Source organism: Hemicordylus capensis, chromosome 2 (assembly GCF_027244095.1).
Source record: "Hemicordylus capensis ecotype Gifberg chromosome 2, rHemCap1.1.pri, whole genome shotgun sequence".
Taxonomy (NCBI): domain Eukaryota; kingdom Metazoa; phylum Chordata; class Lepidosauria; order Squamata; family Cordylidae; genus Hemicordylus; species Hemicordylus capensis.
In genome coordinates this window covers 326,017,305-326,025,524 of record NC_069658.1, presented here as the reverse complement: position 1 = coordinate 326,025,524, position 8,220 = coordinate 326,017,305, and the positions used below count along the sequence as shown (strand labels likewise).

Below are 8,220 nucleotides of genomic sequence, written 5' to 3'. Positions count from 1 at the left end.
AAGGGGAACTTTTGAATTGACTTAGGTGTTCTTTTCTTAAGAGAATGTACAAGTTTTGAAATTGTAAATACAGTGACAATTATACACAGTAGAAGTTCCATAAAGTATGTCACATTAGGTTGAAGAATATGTTTTATGTTATGATTTTGTGGCTGTACACAGATTTGTTTATTTCATTTTTCTTCCACCCAATTCAAAGCAATGTATGTGTATCCCACCCAAGCATTTCCCAGACGCAGACTGGTTTAGCTTCAGCAAGGTGACTGTGTCATGTGCCTTCAGACCAGACCCTGGAACAGATCTCTCTGTGATTTATTAATTCTTGCCTTTCATCTCCTCCTCCTTCCTCACAACAACAAATGGCTACAGATTGACTAGTGATGTTTCTTTAAAATAACAAGAACACTCTGTGGCTCAGCTTTTCTAGAAGCCACATTCTTTGACTTTTAGTCTCCAAAAATGAATGCCACAATACATATATTAGCCTTTTAGGCAACATAAAACTTCTTCTTGCTTATCCCATAATTCCAGATAGTGGGGATTCACTATAGTTACTCAGGGGTAAGAAGAATCATACTACACATGGTCAGAGACACTTTCATGAGACTAGATCAGGCCTGCTCAACTTAGGCCCCCCTGCTGTTTTTGAACTACAACTTCCATAATCCCTAGCCACAGTGGTCAATAGGCAGGGATTATGGGAACTGTAGGCCAACATCTGCAGGAGAGCCAAAGTTGAGCAGCCTGGACTAGATCCTCATTATGCCCATTCCAGTTATGGTATCTGGTCGAAATCAAGTCTCGAACCTGATGTTTAGGATATAGATATAAGTTGATTAGCAGAAGAGAGTGTCTATCACAGGAACAATTCTGGAACATCAGTTTCTTAAAACAGGCCTAGGGACAAAGAATGATAGTGATTTCAAGTCAAAATTGGATACATTTATGGAGAAGAGGCTTGCTCTGCCATTATCCCACTAAACCATGTATTTTCCTCTTGGTTCTACTTATTGGTTGCTTCTAACAAAGAGGAAGCCAATGTAGTTTTATTGCAATGACCTCTCTCTTAATGCACCTGAATCCATACCATGATCTATAGTGTGTGTGTCTGTCCACTGCAGAGTTAGAGAGGACGGTCCAGACCTTTCAGATGTGTTTATTTGTAACATGAAATGAGATATAAGCAAAATCATTTGTGAAACACAACTCAGGCTAATCCATCCAATCAGCTATGGCAACAACCACTGAAAATACAATGGAAAGTCACAGGTGGTGGGTTTTAAATGTATTCAAAATATATAGGTCTTTGTCTTAGCATCTTGATATTTTTATGGCATCAAAACAGGCTCTTCTCTGATGAAGAATTTGACAAAGATAGTCCTGTGGAAGATCAGGTCTGTTGGCTTACTAGTTTAAAACAGGTGCCTTCCTTATCCCACTTCACAGAATCCAAATCCAGGCTTTTCTTCTTGAGCATCTTTTTCCCTTTAATTACCATTTCAGCTTCATCACACTGGCACGTGATGAAAAGGTTAGATGTCCTTTTCCATCCAGAATATGGGTTGTCCTTTCAAGTCACGATATGGTGTTTCTAGAAACATCTGTTCCTGAGTGTTGTTCCCTGATAGGCTGGAAGAGGCAGGTTTACAGGCATTTGGTTGGTCAGGCAAAAGGGGCATTGATTGAGGCCCTGGAGAAGGGGGAGGAGGTGGAGGAGGTGGAAGGCTTGTGGCACTAAAGCAATCAGCAGAGAGAGGCAAGGAAGGTGATGGAGAAGAGTGAACAACTGCATTAATGGGCTGGAGAGAGGAACTGTGGGAAGATGAAGAAGCTGACAAATGGCGAGGGGAAGAAATGGCAACAGCCACTGAGTTATCAAAGCAAGCAGGAAACAGTGGAATAGGTGGAGGAGGAGGAGGAGGAGGAGGAGGAGGAGTTACCAAACAAACAGAGGTGGATAAAGAGGGTGCAGAAGATGGTATTGGAGGGAGGTATGCTCCAGAACTGCTGCTGTAAGGTACACTTGGATTGTGCTTCCCTGGGCCTTTAGAGAGTTCCCCAACATGCTGAGCAGGAGAGAAGATCTCCAAAAACTCCATAGGTACAAGGGAACTCATGAATCCTGCACATTGAACAGGCTTAGACAAGGTATAGCCCAGGTGAGCATAGAACTGCTGCTTGTCATGGGTGGTGAGATGCAGGCGCTTGTAACCACGGGACATGGCGTAACCCTCAACGGCTTCCATCAGCTTCCTGCCATAACCCTTGCCACGGAAGGCCTTAGCAACCACCACCGTCTCCACAAACAAACTCTTAGGCTGGCCAACCACACGGGACAACCTGGCATGCCCCAGGAGCTGGCATTGGGTCTTGGCCACCTTCCCTTCGGTCGTTTCTTCCACAGTCCTCTGTGTTCTAAGCAGCACTAGGCACATGGGAAAGTTGTCGGTAGACCTTTGCAGGGAGTGCATGCGGGAAGTCCTGCTCCTTTTCCACTCTTCATTGATAAGGTCAGCACAGGCCTCCAGGAGATCGGGCCTCTTGTGAAGGGGGACCACTGTGAGCATCTCTGAAACGGAGCCCATTCTTCTCACTACCAGGAGACTCAGGTGGCAAAACTTTACAAGTGACACAGAGAGCTTTGCTTTGAGCTTTGCACACTCCTGAAAACACAAACACAATGAAGTGTGCTTGCATGCACAATCAATTCCAAGAGTGCTCACCCTCTCAGTGACATCACAGGGAAATCTCCTTAACCTGCCTGGATTAGTCCCAAATGGGAGGAGCTACAACATCCTCCATAATCAGTCCAAAGCATCAGCAGGGAGCCCTAAGTGGAAATCCATTTAACTGCAAAAGCACACAGTGCTTTTTGAACGATTGTGGAATCATTCCACTTGTTCCCTCCCTCCTCCAACAACTAAGTTTTATCAAGCCTCAGTGCAAGATTGGGCACATCCAACATAAATGTAGTCTATACTGTCTACGGTAAGAATCACGTAGACTATCGGCCGGTTGAAATTCCCAGACCAGTGGCATTTTTAACCTCCTTGCTAACCAACTTTGAACTACCATGTGATGACTAATTGGTCAGGATGTGACTAATCTGTACAAAAGTAAGGCATACCCTTCTGAGTAATCCCAACAGAAGGACTTTACTTCATCAGTTTATGATGTGAACAGGACCTGTCTGAAGATGGCTCATCCCACATCTACCCAGACGCTAATGGTTTCTAAACCTTTAAGTTAAAAAAAACACACACAACTGTTCCACAGTTTAATCCACAACCATGACAGTTGGAAAGGTTGTTTAAAAAAAGAAAGAAAAGCCAGAATATTCAAATTCTACATAAAGTTACTGGATTTTGCAATCAGGGTTATATCTTCTATACTCCATTGTATGACTACAGCCAGGAAGATTCCTGGACAATGCAGCTGTAACATACAGGTGAAACTTGGAAAATTAGAATATCGTGCAAAAGTCCATTAATTTCAGTAATGCAAATTAAAAGGTGAAACTGATATATGAGACAGACGCATTACATGCAAAGTGAGATAAGTCAAGCCTTAATTTGTTATAATTGTGATGATCATGGCGTACAGCTCATGAAAACCCCAAATCCACAATCTCAGAAAATTAGAATATTACATGGAACCAAGAAGACAAGGATTGAAGAATAGAACAATATTGGACCTCTGAAAAGTATACACAGTGTACTGTGCTTGATTGGCCAGCAAACTCGCCTGACCTGACCCCATAGAAAATCTATGGGGCATTGCCAAGAGAAGGATGAGAGACATGAGACCAAACAATGCAGAAGAGCTGAAGGCTGCTAATGAAGCATCCTGGTCTTCCATAATACCTCATCAGTGCCACAGGCTGATAGCATCCATGCCACGCCGCATTGAGGCAGTAATTGCTGCAAAAGAGGCCCAAACCAAGTACTGAATACATATGCATGCTTATACTTTTCAGAGGTCCGATATTGTTCTATTCTTCAATCCTTGTCTTCTTGGTTCCATGTAATATTCTAATTTTCTGAGTTTCACCTGCAGGGAGAATTTAGGAGAAATATAGGGAGAACTTTAAAAGCAATCCAGTCTAGATTAACCCCCAAATGAAGCTTGGACAAATCTGTCCATGCTCCTAGATTACCTGGAAAAGACCTCCCCTGGAGACCGGCTGAGATTAGGAAGCTGGTGACTGGAGATGGGACGTCTGTGGCATTGGCTCCCCATCGTTGGAACACCCTCTCTACAGATGTACCCTGCTACATATACAAAATGCCTGGTATCCCTTGTTTTGAGTTTCAGCCACCAGGTCAACATGTTTTTCTTTGCCCGGGTCTCTTGGTTTTGTTTACTGTTGCTTTTACCTGCTGCAGTCTTAGAATGCTTTTACAGTTTGGGGTATTTTATCTCCTGATGTTTTAGTGGTTTTAGGACTGTACTGCTGCTCTTCTGTTTTTAAATGTGTTGGGGTTTTTTGTGTGGTTATCATCAGTTTATCAATCGTTTAAGGTTGTGTTATACTGTGTGTAAGCTTCCTCAAAAAGGTGAGGTGGAGTAGAAATACATAAAATAAATAGCTTGCTTCCTTTGCCTTCTTGCAATAGACCTGGCCCAAGTCAGCTTTCTTTTAGTGACTTAAATTTAGGATACCTTGATGTGCCTCAGCAGCCAAGTTGATGGCCCATTTATAACTTTGTACTTCCTCCCCTTCACAAAAGACGTCAGCTAAACAGCTTGCAAGGTGTGTCCTTTGGGCCTGCCTATACTCATCAGATTTTTGGCTGGAATGTGCACTAATCAACCAAGAGCATTTTAGAGCTGTGAAAGGGAGCACCCTGTAGAAAACAGCAGCCTCTTGCTCATGAACAGCAAGAGCTAGTCCTTCTTTGCCACTTCTGCAAGAAGAGAGCTGGTCTTGTGGTAGCAAGCATGACTTGTCCCCATAGCTAAGCAGGGTCTGCCCTGGTTGCATAGGAATGGGAGACTTGACGTGTGAGCACTGTAAGATATTCCCCTCAGGGGATGAAGCCACTCTGGGAAGAGCAGAAGGTTTCAAGTTCCCTCCCTGGCTTGCCCAAGACAGGGCTGAAAGAGATTCCTGCCTGCAACTTTGGAGAAGCCACTGCCAGTCTGTGAAGACAATACTGAGCTAGAGAGACCAATGGTCTGACTCAGTAGATGGCAGTTTCCTATGTTCCAATTGCCTCTGTAGGCCAACTTACCTGACCATTTCTGTCTCATTGGGAGGTGTGGTGAACCGGCTGTGGGAGTGTTTCCACATGTCTCCAGGAGATTACAACTTGCCACTTCCTCCAAATGTCTCCCAGAAGTGCGTTTATCCATGACATGGCAAACTGCAAGCAGGTGATGTGTGGAAACATCCTCATAACCAGTTCAACGTCTCACAAATGAGCCATAAATGGTTTCAGGAATGACCACAAGATGCATTCACACATTGCAGTAATCACATCTTAGTATCCTGGTTGGTTTTGCTAGAAGGGGGTGCTTTGAACTGAAGGCTCTGACAGTTCCCAAAGTGCCGGCTAGCAGATCTAGCCAATACCCACCCCCTCAGTACTAACTAAAACACTTTTGGGAATTGTGGTGGGCAGGCAGGGTGGGGTAGCAGCCGCATGAGACACACACACATGAAGAAAGGCTAGCTCTCACTCCTTCCTCCTATCCCCTGAGAAGTTCCAGTCACCATGGAAACTTCTCTCCATAATGTTTGGAATGACTTGGGGTAAAATGGGGTGGGGGGAGGATGGCCACCCTTTTCTTGCTTGACTCCATCTCTTCCTCAGTCTGATTCCCCCACCACCCTGTGGCAAGACTCTACATACGACAGCCTCTTTCCAAGTGGAGGAGACAGGGCCAAATGGAAGCCACGCTGGAAGATGTGGAAGGACCCAAGAGATGACAAAGACATTCCTCCTCTTGCTGCCCTCCACGTTTCCCTTCGTGCAGTTGCAATGGACAGCTTGTGAAACAGTATTGGGCAGTCAGGCCATGAAACAGGGGCAGACCACTTCTCCAAAAAGTGCTTGATGGGTTGAGAAATTTCTCACAGTAGGGACAATAGTTATGCCAGCTGTAGGGGTGTGGTCCGGTCCCAGCATCATTCTGTTGGCACAGCACTGAGTTGTGAGTTTTGAACTGCATCTGCACATGTCTAGAGGAAGCCCCTGTTATGCTCAAGCCTGTTTTTATTTCCCCCCCGGAATAGCAAATGGTACCGTCACTCTTTGAGGTGATCTAGCCCATTCAGCACACAACCTTTCAGCACACCCTGTGCACATCTAGACCAATTCCCCTTATTAACTGCTGGTGACACTTCTGAAAAAGCCACATGTTTGTGGAATTAACATTAATGCAAAGGAGTTTTCTCAGTAAGGGCTAGCAACAGCACAGCACCACTGATGTTCCCTTTGGCAGCTCAGACTGCAACTGGCAAGCACTACTTCCCAGAACAAAAGTTGCATAGAAAATAATCCATGTACATCTTTTCAGAAGCAAGGCTGTACTAGCAGTCTGCTCAAGCCAGCTGTGGAATGAATTCCCACCAGGAATCATTCCAGCCCTCACAAAAGTAATTTGATCTTATTTCAAAAACACTAGCTATTTACCACTAACATTCACAACACCAATCACGCACACCAGAGACACATATGGATAGTTGCAGGAACCCTTACAATCGCCTTCTAAAGCAGACCAGTGTACTTTTCCCCATGTTGCAAATCAAGAGATTAACAGCTGGCCTAAAGCTACCTAATGAGTGCATGGTTCAGGCAAGATTAGAAGGGAGGGCTTCCCAATTCACAGCTCATTCTCTTAACCACTGCAGCAGCTCTCTTAGATTATTAGATGAGGCACCAAAAAAAAAAGCACCTTTAAGCTCACTTTTGAGCTATTTATGTGAATGTTGTCAAAGCAAGACAGAATGCAGAAAAGAAACTGAATTTTAGATTTTTGCCAGCATAGGTTTTGTATTTGTATCACAAATGTAAGCCTCGTGTGTGAAAATGCTTTTGGAGGATGGCTGCCATCACTCAACCCAAAATACACACAAAGGGTACATATCCCACTAAACTGAATGCTAGATGAGTGCACAGTGAATTGTGCCCTAAATCTCATATTCTGCCTTGTAAGCACAACACAATACTCCCTTGGAGAGAAAATGATAAAAGGAAGGAACCACACGCAAGTGACCGCTGTCTCATCACTCAACTTCTTTGGAAAGCATTCTAACGAGGGATGTGCACAGAACTGCAGCGGGAAGGCTCGAAGGCAGCGAGGGTGCTGCTTTAAGAGCGGGGGAAGGTGCACTTACTCCTCCTGCTGCTTTCTCCGTGCTGGCGTCCATTTTATTCCAGCGTACCTCCCTGCTGCCCTGTTGCTCCTGTTGTCCGGAAGTCTCCAACACACCTGCGCACGCAGGAGCATCGGAGACTTCCGGTCATATCCAGACAACGAGGGCAACAGGGCGTCAGGGAGGTATGCTGCCGCTCCGATGGGCTTGGAATAAAACGGACGCTGGCACGGGGAAAGCGGCAGGAAGGGTAAGTGCACCCTCCCCTACTCTTAAAGTTAGACACCCCCCACTCCGAACCAGTTCCATGCACATCCCTAATTCTGATAGGGATTAAGACCATTAAGAAAACAAAGCCCTATTCAGAAATAGAACTGTAGACTGATAGCCCTATTTAATCATGGAATTACAAATCATGAAACAAACTCACAAGTTCTAAATCCAAACAGTTTTTCTCACAACATTTAACTATCCCTCCCAGACCCAAAATCAGTGGCACTTGGCCTGCTATGCAAGATCTCACACTCCTGGGATCCTAATCACAACCAAGCAATGTGATCAAAACAACCCCCAGAAGACACCATACAAAATGTCACATACTCCTGCCGTTTTACTTCCAACTACCCTGCTGTCGGGCAGAAGACACCTCTGGCACTCTCCACCCTTCCATTTTTATCAGTGGGAACTGGAATTCCTTGCTCCTCATGCTAAAAAACAAAGAACACTCCACAGATTTCACAAAGGACAGGAAAGTCTCATTTCAGCCACTAGAACAGCACTGGCACAGTCTCACCACACCACAGGTTCACATCCCCATCCATCTTAACGCTGCCTTGTTGCTCCATGTTGACCCTTTCCTCTCAGAACAAACCACACACGCCAGAGGCAAAACTACATCA

General features: G+C 44.8%; 1 protein-coding gene across 1 annotated transcript in view; it reads right to left on the bottom strand.

The window, feature by feature from the left end:
• Positions 1-8,220, bottom strand: part of HYAL3 (hyaluronidase 3) — a 32,005-nt gene that overhangs the window by 15,046 nt on the left and 8,739 nt on the right. The gene's annotated exons all lie outside the window — the stretch shown is intronic.